The sequence below is a fragment of the Mustela nigripes genome, chromosome 2, assembly GCF_022355385.1.
Source record: "Mustela nigripes isolate SB6536 chromosome 2, MUSNIG.SB6536, whole genome shotgun sequence".
Lineage (NCBI taxonomy): Eukaryota > Metazoa > Chordata > Mammalia > Carnivora > Mustelidae > Mustela > Mustela nigripes.
In genome coordinates this window covers 151,600,451-151,617,096 of record NC_081558.1, presented here as the reverse complement: position 1 = coordinate 151,617,096, position 16,646 = coordinate 151,600,451, and the positions used below count along the sequence as shown (strand labels likewise).

At 44.1% G+C, this 16,646-nt stretch overlaps 1 protein-coding gene across 7 annotated transcripts in view; it reads left to right on the top strand.

The window, feature by feature from the left end:
* ZBTB38 (zinc finger and BTB domain containing 38) overlaps positions 1 to 16,646 on the top strand; it is a 123,104-nt gene that overhangs the window by 42,472 nt on the left and 63,986 nt on the right. For 4 of the 7 annotated variants that reach the window (XM_059391848.1, XM_059391845.1, XM_059391847.1 and 1 more), the window contains exons 1-2: positions 2,401 to 2,864; positions 4,247 to 4,321. The gene's annotated coding sequence lies outside the window, so the exon portion shown is untranslated. Of the gene's footprint in view, positions 1 to 2,362; positions 2,865 to 4,246; positions 4,322 to 16,646 lie in introns of those variants that run through there. The other 3 variants (XM_059391846.1, XR_009402546.1, XM_059391851.1) reach the window with 3 other exon arrangements.

Genomic DNA, 16,646 nt, shown 5'->3' with positions numbered 1-16,646 from the left:
GTCATTGAGTGTCTGCCTTTGGCTTGGGTCATGATCCCGGGGTCATGGAATCAAGTCTCTCATCCGGCTCCCAGCTCACCAGGAAGCCTCCTTCTCCTTCTCCCACTCCCCCTGCTTGTATTCCCTCTCTTGCTGTCTGTCTCTCTCTTTGTCAAATAAATTTAAAAAATGAAAAATGTAAAAAAAATACCCACAATACAGTCTTTGCATCTCACTTAAGCTTACTCATCATTTCTCCTTTCCTTTCCTTTTCTCTTCACATTATCCTGGTCCCACAGGTAGGCTGAAAAAATAATCAGCCTCTCTTCATCTTATTAGAGAAATAACTACCTGTGTACATGAAGCAAGCAAGGCCACCAAGCCTTTGGGGAAGCAGAGTGGGGAGGTGCCCAGAGGCATTTTCTACAAAAAGACAATGAAAGAATAAACAAGACTTCTGCCAAAAATGCCTGGAACTTAAAGCGCTTTCCTCAGCTCAAGGTCAGGCTGTGTGTAGACATTGACAGTGACCCTGATCAGTTGTTGCTGCTCCTTTAATTAAAAGCATGTGGCTTTCTCTCTTCTGAAATTCACCTTTGCTCCTTCCACCTGCCTGGGGAGTTAGACCCCTACAGCACAAGTGTAATTCCTCAGAGTGGCAACTGGCAGAGCTCCCAGGAACAAGGTAACTACACTATGTCCCCAGCTATCAGAGGCACTGATCTCCTGAGCCCAGAAGAGGGGTCTCATGACCACAGCGGAAGGACAACTGTGGAGTGGCATTAGTGAGGAGGCCAGCGACGATTCCCTCCCCACTTCCGCAAGGGGCTGGAAATTCCTGGCATTTGTCTTCCTCTTGGAATGAGACATTTATTCAAGGAGAATCATGGAAAAGTACAAACCACGAAATCATAAACCCCAGAAGAAGTTACCTCCAAGGTCATCTTTATCCCAGGCCCAGATACCCCCAGAAGGAGATGTTCTTTTTCCAGCCGTCCTCATCTTGGCTTGAACACAGCCACTGACAAGCCTCTCACTCCGCCCTGGAAAGGCAGCGATGCCTGATAGGGCAGTGCTAAGGGCAGTGACTCCCACCAGCAGGTCCGGCGCTCTTCCTGTCACCTCCAGCTCCTCCTAGCCCTTGAAACACACCATTGTTCTAGCTCCTTCTCTAACTCTTGGGGTCTTTGAGAGCTATCTTGTCTTTCTTTCCTGTAGTCTCTTCTTGCCTGTCCCAGACTTGGACCTTTAGCTTCACTGACTGCCCCCCCTTATGCCCATAAGTCCAGGGGGGCCAAGTCTGGGCCTTGTGCCCTCTGAGGTACTCTGTCCGCTGTTCCCTCACAGCCTGCATCCACCACACACTACCAGACCCCTCTTGCTTTGTCTTCCCATCCCAGCTTTTCATTCCCACTTGGACCTGACCATGAACGTGCTCTTCTGACCCCTCTGGGTGTCCTCCCAAGGCTCAGACCTTGTGTTGACCCATCAAAAGGACATGAGGCCCACTACTCTAGACAGATTATCCCTAATTGTTCTATTCCTTCCTTGTGCAATTGGTTTCAAGCCCCATCGTTACCATTATCTTTGCTCATCTGAACCAGGCTGCCCTTGGTCATTATTCACACATTCACCCCAGCCACTGACCATGGTGGTTCAGAACACAGGATCCGATATCAAACAATCCCGGCTCTGCCACTAACCAGATGTGAAACTTAAGAGAAACGTCTTCATCTCTCTGAGCGTCCATTTTCTTATCTATAGAATTGAAAACAATAATAGTACCTAACCTCATAACTTTGTCATGATCATAATGATAAATGAAATAATCTTTGCAAAGCACTTAGCACAGAGGCTCAAACATTCACTGCAAGTGTTCAGTATATGTTTTCTACTATTTTATTTTAAAATTATCATCTAAATGTATCGAAATTCATTCATTCATCACGTATTTACTGAGCCCCATCCTGGCCCAAAGATATAAATACCCTTCTTAAAGAGTGGTGCCCTCTTAAATCCAGGAGGTACAGACTTACGCAGGTACCCAGAGAGCAAGAAGCTGAGGCCCAGGGCCATTACACAAAGGCACTGACCACTGGGCATTGCCCTGGGAATGTGGCGAGAGCACCTTCTGCCTTTCCACATGACTTTTTATACCACCTCTCCTCCTTGGTTAAGGCAGCACCACAAAGAAAAAGGGGGATTCCAGAGGGAGAGGTGAGAAATCCCCAGAGAAACACTCTCTTCTGCTTCTCTCTTTGACAGAGAGTGACCAGGCCTCTGCTATGCAGAAGGGTGATGTCCCTTGGGGCGGCCTTGCTGAATCTGCCTGGGACTGTTCCGGAAGTAGGAAGGGCGGCTGGGGGTGGGGAGACAGCAGGAATGTTCTCCTGGCTTGCTGCTCCGTACAGGCGAGTGTGCTGAGAGGAGGGCCTCTGGACATCAAAGGTTCCTTTTGTCCCCTTCCGAGTGGCAGGGCAGCCAGGCCGCTGGCGATGACTCAGGCCTGGCCCTGACGTCACCCACGCCCGGCCACTGGCCTCCCTCTGCAGCCAGGAAACTGGCTGGGGAGTGGCACTCGCAGCTGCAGCAAATCTCAAAATAAGGAGGCAACTGCTTCTCTCCTCCTCCTCTCCATCTCCCCACAGCACACCTTTCTTTTCTTCTTCTTCTTCTTCTTCTTTTTTTTTTTTTTTAGCCTCATGGAGGGTTTTGCTTGTAGATCAACTTTCAAAATGTAGGAAGTCAGAATGGGTGACATCATCAGAAAAATATGTGGAGCTGATCTCAACAAGAAGTGAAGAACCCAGAGCAAGAAAGCGGTTATAACTCCTGAGCCCAGGGAGCTGGCAACGTCTGGGTTTCGGAGGAGCCAGCGTCTCTGAGTAAGTGAAGGCCCACCCCTGGCCCCCCTCACTCAGCGCCCTATTCTGTGGGGCGCCATCTTGTTTCCTGACACCTGTGGCTTGGCAGGCTCCAGCCCAGCGGGAGGGAATGGGGTGCATTTGGGAGACCTTCCAAAGACAGCACCAAAGGTATTTTATCTGATCTCTCTCTTCTCACAGGACGAGACAAGAGTTCATTTCCTCTCAAAATAATAATAATAATAATAAAATCTCTATGTGTGTGTGTTTGTGTGTGTGTGTGTGTGTGTGTGTACACATATGTATAGGCTGAAACCCTGGGGAAAATGGCCCAAGTCGTTCTTTCCCCAGTCAACCCTCTTGTTTTGTCTCCTCTTCCTCCTCCCGCCCTAGTACTCTGTTTTGGACTTCCAGAATGTTTGTTCAGAGTTCTGAACAGTTTGCTTCCTGGATCTTAAACCGGGTAATTAGACTCGAAAAGAAACCCTGTTCTAGTCAAATATGTGCCCTATGCTGTCAAATAGTATTTTTGCACTTAACCTGGTAAAAGATGGTAGCCCTGGTAAGAAAACATCCGCAACCTGCCACCTTTCCAGAGCGTGTTTGTGGTTGCTCTGATTGTCATATGCACGCTCTTCCATTGTTTCATCACCGTGTTTATAGAGAGCTTACTTTAATTCCTTCTTGTGCCATTGCATCTGGAATGATATTAAAACACAAAGACGGATATAATGTACCTCTGATGTCTGTTTTAACATCACCTAAAAAATTTAAGTCTTCACATAGCCTATAATTTTACAAGCTCTGAGAGTCCCTAAGTAGGAAAGTTAAGTTCCTGAGAGAGAAGTTAAAATGTGTACCTAAGAACTGCAGAGCCCTTGGGGCGCCTGGGTGGCTCAGTGGGTTAAGCCACTGCCTTCGGCTCAGGTTATGATCTCGGGGTCCCGGGATCGAGTCCCGCATTGGGTCCTCTGCTCAGCGGGGAGCCTGCTTCCGCCTCTCTCTCTCTCTCTGCCTGCCTCTCCGCCTACTTGTGATCTCTATCTGTCAAATAAATAAATAAAATTTAAAAAAAAAAAAAAACTGCAGAGCCCGTAGGTGAGAAATCATACCCAGTGTTCCTAGTTTCCAGTGTCATCCCCTGAGTCAGCGCCTCGTCTTGTAGAACTTACTTAGCGGAGTAGAATCATTCTTTACAAATTCTATTTTATAATGATTGGAGGGGGATGTAGTAAAGAAATCTTATTTTAAAGACAATAGGGAAGTTTGTCATTTAGTGGAAAACAGTGGCAAATTCCATTGTAACCTAACAACACATTTAGAAAGTAACTATGTATTTGTTTTATAATTCTAATGTGTTTGTACATCTTACATTTATTTTTTGTTCTATTTTAATATATCAGGTTGTCTTGAAGTGAGACTCTGCTGAATTTCTGCTCTTCTGGCTTTAAGATCTGAATGCTGGGACCACTGATTTGGTGAGTGTCATTCGCTCCTAATGGCTGCTTAAATTTAAGTTTACCAATTCTATTCTCTTGGTTTACAGTAAAATTTAAGGAGGGGGAGAAGGCATGGTAACTTCTGCACACATGAAAAGCAGCAGTATCCAAAAGGACATGTAATAATTAGGATAAGCTAATTGCCGTAATGGACTGAAAAATGTATTCAGGCTCAAACACAACAGAAGTTTATTTCTTGCTTATGTAACAGGGTGTAGTGGGTCAACTCTCACACATTCCTTCAGAGCTACAGATTGAGAGAGGTTCCACCTTCTGCAGCGTGTGGTTTTCAAGGTCACTGGGACTGCTCTACTCCCCAGTGGAAGAGAAGAAGTGTGTGAAAATTGCACATGGAAGATTATCACAGGCCATGCCTCGAAGGGATGTACAACACTTGTACTGACATCAGCTTGACTAAAACTCAGTCACATGATCGTGTTTAACTGCAAAGCATTCTGGGAAATGTAGTCCCCAGGGAGGCAGGCACTTCCCAGTAATGGCTCTGGGGAGTTTCTGGGTATGAGGTAGTCCTCTCTGGCATAGCATGATAAAGAACTGAGAGATGCTCAAGGGTAAGAGGGCAGAATGAATCAATGAGAGAAGCAAAAATTTAATCAGATATTTAGTATTCCCTGACCATCTCTCTTCAGTAACATCTGGCTGTTTCGGTAAGGAGCAGTGAGTGAGATTTTTCAAGACCCTTCTGTTCTTTCCAACCCTGAACCTTTATATGAGCTCTACCATACTGCCAGTGGCTGGTATATGAAGAAGGACATTCTTCCCCTTGTTTTCCCCTCCAGGGTCCTCTTGGTCTAGGAACATTTTGGTTTTGTTTCCTGGTTTAGGGTCTAGTCATGCTAATTGGATGAATTCTGTCCCCCCAGCTTTGAGCTCTGGTAGCCTATTGGAAATCTCGTGGTTTCTTTAGCTCATGATTCTGTCTGCTCCTGGGAGCTTTCAGATGCTACCCTGCCTGATCTACTCCAGGTTTGGGATGCTTTTTAATCTTGTGAGTATGGGTGGTGTGGGGGAGGTGGAATCCCTGACTAAGATGGGATCTTCACACCAAGTTATTAGAGAAACATTTAAAAGTAGATTTAAAAGGCTCAGACTGGAGAGATTAGTGCAACCATAAGGCTTTGATACATAATTCTAGCTTTTTCTTCTTAAGAAAAGTTTCAAAACATACTGAAAAAATGAGTAAGGCCATAACCCCTGTTTGGAGAACTCTGAACTAATTTTATACTTTATGTAGCCTTTTTGCCATTGTTGGTCTTAGCAGAGAATTCCCCTGCTGGTAAATACCAGAAACCATATGTTGGGTGCCTTATGATGCCCCTCAGACATCATAAAAACTTCCAGTAAAAATGGACTACATGTGCTTGCTTCAGCAGCATGTATATGAAAATGGACTACAGTCTTTGCCTAAGCTAGTTCTCTAGTCTTATTGTTGATATCTGGATAGACACTGGTTTTTGATTGAATTTTGCCCCTGGACTTGACATTTCTGGCACCCACACCCATACCCTGGAGAACACATGTTGCCCATTGTGTGGGAAGGCCAGCTATTGGCCAATATGACACAGCCTTTCAGGCTCTCCGGGATCCTGGTGCCTGGCCTAGTCTTTTGTTACTGCTGCCTTGCCTCTGCCCAGGGCCCTCCTGATGTGAGGGCCCTGGGCAGAGTAACCAGTAGAGGAAGCTAAAGAGAGGAGCAAGTTGAATGGGGGAATACAGAGCCTCTTAGCGTGCAGCCAGAGGAGTAGGTTGACAAGTGCTAGTTTTCAAAAGCTAGAGCCAAGTGGGGACAATCTGTTGCCCAATGTCCCAGTCTAACAGAGTCTGCCAGGAAGGACAAGGCCAAAGGCCATAGTTGAGGGGGAAAGGTGATGGGGTCCTTTCTCTTCAGAGACTTGGTAGTCACAGTTTGTTAATTTCAACTACCATGTGATAATGACTCCTCAAAGCACTAAGTATGCAGGAATTGACATATGAATATGTGTGTGGAGGCGGTAGGCTGGCATCAACCTCCTGATTTCTGATGACTAGCTACGTTGATAGCACGACAAGGAGGGATGTGGAATTGCCAAATCAGAATTTCAGTATGTCAGCCCGATTCCTCCACAGAGTTGGTACAGCATGCTGGGTGACCTCACAGACACACCAACAAGGCAGGGGTAACAAGTATACACTTTGTAAATATTTTGATCTTCAACATTTTCAATAAAGTGTCAAAGTAGACATATGGGGAAAATTTGACTTTTCTGAAGCTTCCTTAACTTTAAGCTTATATTTTATGATTTAAAAAATTTTTAATTCTGTATGTGAGGTATAGTTAAAATTTGGGGCACCATATTCTTTTAGGAGCTTAGGTCACCTAAAGAGCTTAGCCTGGACCTGTTATCTGTGACATGCAGACATGAACTGAGCCCAGCAGGCTGACGAAGGCAGTGCCTAGACCCGTTGGTTGTTTTTTATCCCAGGGATTTTATTCTTTTCATAGTACAGAAGTATAAGCCCCCTTCTTACTCTGGGTCAGCATTTATGAATGTTCTCTTACTCCCTTTAGAGGGTTTTGCAACAAGGCCACGTCATATTCATCAAAGCAAAGAATTCATGGTAATAGGGCCTTGTGATTTCTCTTGCTGAAATCCCCCGATTTCTTGTCAAGAACGAAGCTGGAAAACACCACACTTGAAGACTTCATGGTTTTGTTTTTAACTCAAGAAGCCTCTGCTTTTCATCAGAACTTGAAAGCTTCCTCCCGCCTCCAAAATGGTATTTTTAAAGGATGTAAAACTGAGATTCTGTCAGGATAAATAAAGTATTATATGTGAAATGGTTTGGGCAACTTAGAACAATGTATGGCAAGTCAAGGCGTTGATGAAAATAATTATAATTAGAGTCAGCATTGGTGTTTTAGCTTTTGATAGTGGTATTAATATTTTAAGTCTCATCATCATTAAATGTTTTGTCTCTCTCTCTCTCTTTTTTTTTTTTTTTTAAGATTTTATTTATTTATTTGAGAGAGAAAGAGAACACAAGTGGAGGAGAGCAAAGCAGGGAGAGCACAGCAGGGGAGAGGGAGCCTGACTCCAGGGAACCTGACTTGGGGCTCAATCCCAGGACCCTGGGATCATGACCTGAGCTGAAGGCAGTCACTTACCCCACTGAACCACCCAGGCACCCCAATTTTTTTTTTTTTTTTGTCTTTCTAAATTGACTTTCCTCTGAGGTCCTTAGTACCATTCCCTAACTAGCCACAGCATGTGGTATAAAATTTTCAAGGTCATCTGAAAGGTTTAACTGTAGGCCAGAAGTCTAACTGAGAGGATTCTAATTTTATTCTGAGAGAGGTTTGACCCTGAGGGGTGGGGGGAAATGGCAGTCACTGAAGTCTGTGAGAGAGGATGGGTTTGAGGCATCTCTCTGCCAAAAAAAAAAAAAAAAAAAAAAAAACCCAAAAAACAAAAAAAAAACACCAAAAATCCAAAAGCAAAAACAGTGTTTCCTGGCATTCTAGGGGGCTCCCAGTGCATTGGCCAAAGGAGGCCTTGAAACCAGTCCACAGAAGCATTGTGCTCGGGTAGTGTCTCCCAAATGAGAGTGGAGTCCATTGCCTGCCCAAAAACCCCTAATCCTGAGGGCAGCCGTCTGCTTGGTGTTATGGGGCGGGGGATTACACACAGAGTCAACAAGCATGAGTTCAACCGAAGAGCAGGAAAGAAGGCGTGCTTTCAACTGTGAGCTCCCCTCTGTGTCCCAGATCCTATAGTCTGTTAGCTTTGGATGTAGTGGGAAGGTAGTATCTAGTGAAAAGACTTTCTCACTGACCCAGATTCCTTGGCATCAACTATACCAAGGTATTTCACAAAAGAGACTGTAGCTTAAAATTCACCCCAGGTACCAGACTGAGTCTGAACCATACTCCTTCTAAAATGCCACTCTTCCCTCCCTTTCACTCTACATGAGGCAAATTCCTTTTTTGTTTCTTTTAAAATATTTATCATTGTGTTTCAGATGTAAAGAGTCCTAAATACCTACTGTACAAGATCTGGAAAATACAGAAAAATATCAAGGAGAAAACAACAGTCTCCTATAATCCAACAACCAAGCAACAATTCTGTATTAACATTTTGATCCATTTATTTCCAATTTTTCATGTATATATATACATCCATATATGTATATATATACACATACACATGAATTATTTGACATTGTGTTTTTGTATTTTACATGCTTTTTCTCACCCTACTTACAATTATGTTGTAAACATTTTTCCAAGTCACTAAGTGGCCTATGAAAATTTGATTTTTAATGGCTGCATTTCCATTGCACTGATCTGTCTTAATTTATCCATTTTTTTGGATGGCCATTTTTATTGTCTTCAGTGCTCTGCTGTTATCAGTCTGTACACATTCTTGTAGATAAATCTTTGTGCACATCTTAGGGGAAATTCCTAGAATTAAATCAGGAGATCAAATGACTTGGTTTTGAGGTTCCTAATGCACACTGGTAAATTAGCCTCCTGAAAGACACCAGTGTCTATTTCAAAATCTAAGTCCCCTTTAGTTTCTCATGTTAAAACTCATACTTCTAGACCCCAGTGGCATCAGAAGCTCTGAGGAGGGAGCCTAAGATTATGCTTTTTAACATACCCTCCTAATCCTTATGCACGTTAAAGCCAGAGAACTGTGGATACATCGCATTCAATTCAATAAACACTCATTTCCACAAACTGGGAACCCTGAGATAGTATAGCTAAGCCAGAATTTAACTTAAAGGCTTTTATTTGGCCTCCGAATTTTAGATTTTTCCTTAATCGTGGTATGGTATAGTTGAAAGATTGTCAGCTAAGGAATCAGGAACCCTTACTGTAAATATGAAACAACTGAGACCCAGAATGGTTCATTTACTTCCAGGTGGTACTCAGAGATTTAGTGGCAGAAGTAAAACTAGAACTTGGGTAGACAAAGGGCCCAGAGCCACCCAGTCTTGTGGCAGCAGAGACAAGGCACCAGCGAGAAGACAGACTCCTTAGGTGAGGCTCAAGCCTCAGCCGGGAAACTTTTATCTGCCTTATCAGAAGCAGGGCCATATCTCAGGACATGTGTGGGCAGCCCAGACCCCAGCAGGGTTGCCTGGTTGCCTGACAAAACCAGATCACCATGTGCCCTAAACCCTGAGGTGGGAACATTAATGCTGGACAGAGGAGGACATAGGGTAGCCACACAGATCCAGGCATAAGAGCAGAGTAGGGGCAGGGGGTCCAGAGTCAGAAGGCAGGAGAAAAGAGACCCACATTGTGATCAGATTTTGGTCAAGGCTGGCATGAGCTGGAAAAAAAAGACAAAGCCAGATCTTGAGGGGGAGCTGCAAAATTCAGCCTCAAGGATGGAGTCCCATTACATAACTTTATAGTCTGAGGAGGTGCCTGCCCTGAGCTGCACCTGCCTCTTGAAATCGGAGAGGTTCTGTGCATTGGGCTGTCTTCTGACAGCAGGTAAGTAGGAGCATCTGGCCGAAGGAGGGGCGGTGGATCCAAGGAGAGGCCCCTGCAATTGGGAAACTGGGAAAATTCTGTTACAACAGAGAACATAGTAAACAAACAACAACCAAATTTAGTTTTCTTTGATCGCCTTCTAAGAGGAAGTCTGACCTTTCATCTTGTGTGAGTAACTGCACAAGCCGATCCGACTACACCTATGTGTCCCCTGATGACATAGGGCTGCCTTTTCTCATTGCACCAGCCTAGCTTCTGAGGGCCTCCCTTACATCATTTGTTTCAAGTTCAGCCTTCACAAACTGCTTAGCTCCTGTTGGTCCCTAGTTCCTGTGCGGGCTCTAGAAATCACCATTTGGATTCCTCCATGCCCAAACACATATCTCCCTCCTGTGACAGCACCAGGTGAAGGGCAAGAGCCAGCCCCTGAAGGAACACCTCTGCTGCACCCTTTATTCATACTGGGTGCCCGGGAATTTGCCTGTGATCACTAAGCTTCACTGCTTCTGGGCAGAGTCTTCATTATCTCTTGGCTGTTCCCACATAGGATCACTGCTCTCCTGATTTTTGGCCTTCTGGTCCAAACTCATAGAGCCAGGATCAGGATGAGTATGGATTCTGGGAAGCTCGACAACCTTCCTTTAATGAGGGGTACAGCAGATGGAGGGTGACTTCCCAGACATGGATGAGGCAGCTCAAGTCATCACTAGGATGTTGGCTCTACGCAAAGCCCTTCTCCCTGGCATCCTTTACAAATTCCTTGGCCGAGGCACCTCCTGATACTGAGTTCTAATTACTGGCAAGACCTGGATCCCTAGCCAAGAAGGTCAATGTGGTGGTGATAGCAGTGCCTCCAGATAAACCCTCAGGAGGTAGATGCTGGAGTTCTGTGACATCCAGACAAGGTGCCCACATGCTGCTGTTGAAACATAGGTGATACACAGAGTAGGAAGTCCAAGGGCAGAATGTGTTCAGTGCGGCCTGTGATCTGACAACATGCCACTGGAGATCCCATCCTTCCCTGTCTATGCTGACTCCATGTCCACTCCCCACACCCCTTGCTAATGAGTAGCTAACTTTAGGAATAAAAAGCATTCACACAGCCTCTGGCCAAGGCTGCTGGACAACCCTGGCCCAGGCAAGTTCTGTCTCTCTGCTCCATGGCTGTCATATCATGGCTTTCATATCACTTCTTGGGAGAGTGATGTTGGTACCAAGTCTTCCTGTTGGGCCAAGAGGTACTGCCTCAAAGAAGTTCAGCATTCCCAGACAATGATGTCCCATTATTCTAGTCAGGAGCAACTAGACCAACCTAAAGGCTCACCCAATAGGAAGAGCCCCATTTTCCACCACTGAAATGTCAGACAAGTATTTTCAGACAAGTAGACAAGTATTAGGAAAGCTGGAACAGTGAGGGATATCTGAAGCCTCAACACCCAAACTCTGAAGCCACCCTCCCCCCGACTTGACCGCCATCTTGACTGGACCAGCAGAAGGAATCCCTACACATCTATCAGAATGGCTAAAATGACATATACTGATGTACCCATATGCTGGCAAGGATTTGGAGAAATGGGATTGTTTCTGCACCACTGGTGGGAACAGAAATGGTGCAGACATTCAGGAAAAGAGTGTGACATGCATTTACCATACAGTCCCACTCCTGAGTGTTTACACAAGAGAAATGAAAACTTATACAAGAGACCATATATCAATATTCATAGTAGTTTTATTTCTAATAGCTTAAACCAGGAATCCAGCCAGATGTCCCTTACGGGGAGACTGGATAACAAAACCGTGGTACACCCGTACCATGGAATTCTACTCAGCAATAGAAGGGGACATATTCTTTACGTACAACTTGAATGGATCTAAAGGCACTATGCTGGGGGAAAGAAAGCCAGTCTCAAAGGGTTACATACTATATGATTTCACTTATAACATTCTCAAAGAGACAAAACTATAGTGATTGAGAATAGATCAGTCCCAGAAGTTAGTGCTGGAGGAAGATGTGACTCAAGAGGGTTAGCGTAAGATTTCTGTGTAGGTACGGCATAGTTCTCGATCTTGGTTGTGTTGATGGCTGCTCCGATCTATGCATGTGATAAGATTTCATAGAACTTCACACACACAGAGCAGGTAAAAACAGATGAAACCCAAATAAGGTCCATATCTGAATTAATAATATTGCACCAATGTCAGTTTCTCGCTTTAGACAAGGTACTATATAGACTAGTTTAAGATATTCTCATTAGGGGGAGCTGGATGAAGTTACATAGTTACTATCATATTTTTGCAACTTTTTGTGACCCTTAAACTATTTAAAAAAATGTCATTAAAAACAACTTCTAAAAACTTTTTTTAAGTTTAACAAAAAGGGGGGAGTGTTCCCTCACCCCCAAGAAAGGGGGATTTAGCCACCAATCTCTCTTTTATGAGCAACTCCTATTGTTTATTTTGCCACTTTTCTAATTTATGAGTAGGCTTCTACAGCCTTGACCTCTGCTTTTCAGAGACAGCCCATCTCAGATGGAATCAAACTATTCCATCTACTAGTATTCCAGTACTAACTGTGAATATGTCCCCTTTCTCCTTTCTGAGACTTGTAACTTCAAAGCGAGGTAAAGACTCAGATTTTCATGGTGAAAATCTAGGACAAATCATCCTTCTCTCCCCTACACAGTGATTTCTTTTCTGGAATGGCTCTTTGTCTTCTCTGCTCTTCATACAGATTACTCTCTTCACCTTTGCCAAATGGCCTCTCCTCTAATAGAAGGAGATTAACCCTTCCTTGCCCCCTTTCGATCTAATTCAGCTGAGGGGTTGCTTACAGCCGCACTGCTCTCCCGAGCCTTGTGCCACAGCTGAATGCTGCTGTGGGAGAGGGCTGCCTTCCCTTTGAAGCATTTACACCTCTGTCGAACACCTTTTTGCCGGATTGGGCAGTGGGAAGGATGGTTTTGAAATTAAATTTATGGTGAGCCGCTTGGGTTTGCAAGTATGGAACTGTACAAGGCCATGGGCATTTAGGTCAAGGGGTCCTCCATGCTCACAACCTTAAGGACCCCATCTTCATGAAATTCTAGCATTATTTACTCCTTTGCTTTACGGGAGGGGTCCCCAGCATCACCGAAGATGGAAGCTGAGCATACGGGGCCGATTACGTGGCATCCTGTCCGGATATGACAAGACACTCATACATAAGCCACTATCCCTCAGGACTGGCCTCAGCCCCCAGTTTCCTGCCATGTGTTTGTTTTTTTTTTAAGATTTTATTTATTTATTTGACAGAGAGAAACCACAAGTAGTTGGAGAGGCAGGCAGAGAGAGAGAGGAGGAAGCAGGCTCCCTGCCAAGCAGAGAGCCCCATGCAGGACTCGATCCCAGGACCCTGAGACCATGACCTGAGCCGAAGGCAGCGGCTTAACCCACTGAGCCACCCAGGCGCCCCCTGCCATGTGTTTTTAAAGGGGGCTCATCTCAAGGGACCACAGTGAGAAAGGACATAGGTGCACCATTCTTGGCCTGGCGGGGGTCTATAGATCAAGACAAAGTGCTAGAAAGGTGACAGTTTGAACTGTTGATCTTCGGTAGGCGTTGGTGAATCTCCTAGCTTTGCACCTTTTGGTTTCAAAACCATACTGAACAACGGAAAATGAAACCTGCAACTTATTTTTAGCTGTTCATGCTAACTCATGAGATTTCTTTTTGCAAACCAAATAGAATAAGGGCACTTCAGCTGTCTAAACTTAATCTGATTGACTTAAATAGCAATCAAGCCTCCTCCTCTGATACTTCTCAAGGGACCCTTGGTCTCAGGTGATATGTTGGCCAATACTTACTCTTTTGCTTAAAACTGTATTTAGTTTACCTTAAAAAATTTAAAGCATACTATAACATTTTCTTCTGAGAGGAACTGAGAAACAAGTTATAAGCCCTGTTCCTGGTATCTATTCATTAATTTGCTTATTCTATTTTTTATTAAAATAGATTTATTATTCTATTTTTATTAATTAATAAATTCCATTTATTAAGTATCTATTTTCATGAAATCTTAGAATTTTTTTTTTATTGATTGAGCCAGTCCATTGCGTTACAAAGAGCAGAATACTAGAAATAAGGACTAGGACTTTTATCCTGGTTGCTTGCGGTCCTCAGATATAACACTGTCTTTGAACCTGATTCTCTTCACCCCCAAGAAAGGGTTGAGGTGGCATCCTGCAAAGTACCTCCCCATCCTATAGTTCTATGAAACGTGATTTGACAATGTTGAGGCCCATTTTGGAGGCAGTGGTGTTGCTGTCAGACCTCTCTTATCCCTGTCTCCCCTTTCCCTGTTGTAGGAGGGACAGATTTAAGCAAAGCCTGTAGTCTGCTTGCCAGACAACTTCCCCTCCATAAACAATTGTTTAAGTACCTGAAAGATTTCCATGGGTATTTTCAGGCCCCAGGTCCATCCCTTAGTACATGGAGCAAGTTCTCCCATTTTAGAAAGTGGCATTGTGAGACAAAGCTAAAGATTCCCTTGGTAGTAGGGGGAGCAGAAAATGGACTCCCCGTTTGGTGTTGGTTGGTGAGTAACCCATATGAGCCCTCTTTACTGCACCAGACAGTGCTCTAGGTGCTGGGGAAGACACACAGATCTTGCAGTAAGCAAGCCAGAGACGCGATGAAGGTAGATAATTCAATACAACAAAAGCTCATTCTGCTTTTGTCTTCTGTCCGAAGGAAGTGAAGATTCATTGAGGTTTGCTAAACTGCTCTGGTGAGCTGAGGTCCACAGTCACAGCTGTCATAGCCTCTCTGAGCTGTGTCATTTATCCAGTAAAAGAGAAAGCCAGTGATTTTGTTCCAGGTTGAGCCTTGCAGTATTTGCTGCCCAGGATGAAAGGGTATCAGGAAAGGATTCTGTTCTCAAATGGGGAAGCTTTTACCAATCTGTAAGAATTCTTCCTCCTCCACTTTGATTCACATCCCACCCTCCATTTTCACCCTACTTTCCAATCTCTCTAGAAAGAAGAAACTCCGCCATCTTGTTGAATACGTGTTTTGCCAATGCAGGATCTCGTAAAACCTTGTTGTCCTACTTGCTCTCCCCTTGGCAAGTGGCAAGCAGTTGTGGCCACAAATGAATGTGTGACTAGGGATGCAGGAATGCTCTGGATCTCCATGTGCTCACAAGGGCTTTCTTGGTGCTATATTACAAATGTATTGAGAAATAAAATCAGGAATGATTCTGTTGTTAAAGTCAAAGCAGTGATATCAAAATGGTGGTGAGACGTGTGGAGGATATTCCCGGGAAGAGAGTCCTAGTAGGATTACAGTGGGGCAGAACATGGTCCACCAGAGTCTCCCTTGCAGCCATAAGTCACTTACCACCTTTTCTCTGTTGAAAAAACCTCATGGTTCACATTTCCTTTCTCCCTCCAGCTCTTTCCTGGACGGTAACCTCAGTGTGGTCCCGAAGGTTTGTAGCCTCATCCTTGCCATCAGGAATACAGTCCTTTCCCATTCTTACACAGATGTCAATGGATAGAAGTGAGACAGCTCATGTCTAAGAATTGGAGGCTTCCCAGAGTTCACATTCCTCAGTGCTGTCCGTCCATCAACCATTCACTCTACTGCCTCATGAACACCAAGCAACCTAATCCTCCTCTCATATTCCCGGGCAGAGTGGAGCTGATTAGAAAGCCCTGTTTGAGAGCCATCTGGTTGGCATATAAAATTACTGCCAATGAGCTAGATAGTCAGCTGGCCATGTAACCAGGAGGCAGGACACTTGGAGTCCAGCTCTTGGCCAACCGACCTAAAAAGCAAGCTAGGCTGGATTTTTTAGAATCACAAACTGTTCAGAGCTGGAAGGGATATTAGGAGCAAAATGTATGGATGCTAACAGAGTGAGCTAATCATTAAAATGGTACATTTGAAACACTACCCATGGTTGAGGAAAAACCTCTGACTCAAACTTTAGGCTTTTGAAAAGTCGGTTTTTAATATATGTTGGAGAAGGAACTTGTAATACCAACTTAGTTTATCTATTCAGGCCAAAAACATTATTTGTGAATGGAAACCAGATCAGTCTTGATTGTTACACTGATTTCTCTTTAACTGACAATTTAGATTAGCATAATCTAATAACCTGATAACAAATATACTCACAAATTGTGAATATATTATATATAAAAAGGAACAAGATATAATAGAGCAAATGGGCAAATTCACTTATTAAATATGTGATCTTGGGCAAATGACCAGATCCTCTCAGTCCCAGCTTCCTCATCTGTACCAGGAAAACACACCTGGTAGAATGCAAGCTCAGATGGAAATGTAAGCTTTTCCACTTCTTTCACCTCATAAAACATTTCCAAATTACAAGAAATCTTTGATCCAAGTTGTTAGTCTGCTTTCTACTCTTAACTTTTCAACATGGTCCAATGGACGACTCCTCTTTTTTTATCTTTTGCACCTTATATCTTATCCAGCCTGTCTCCAGTTGGTGGCGTCCTAGATATCCACAATGCCCAGAGCTGGGAGCCTGGTTCTTGTAAACCCAGTTAGGCCTGGCTTCAAGGAGAGGAATCCCCTCTACCAGGATTTTGCACAATAAGAAGATTCCTACATCAGGGCAGAATGTGGATGAAACAGGTTTTATCCTTTGAGGATTGGTGGAAATATCTAGACTTTTGAATTGGTCAGACTTAGGTTTGAATCCTAACTCTACCATGTACTATGTAAACAGAAATCCCAATTATTTCCTTGCTCAAAGTGGACGATAACTAATGCTCACCTTGAAGGGTT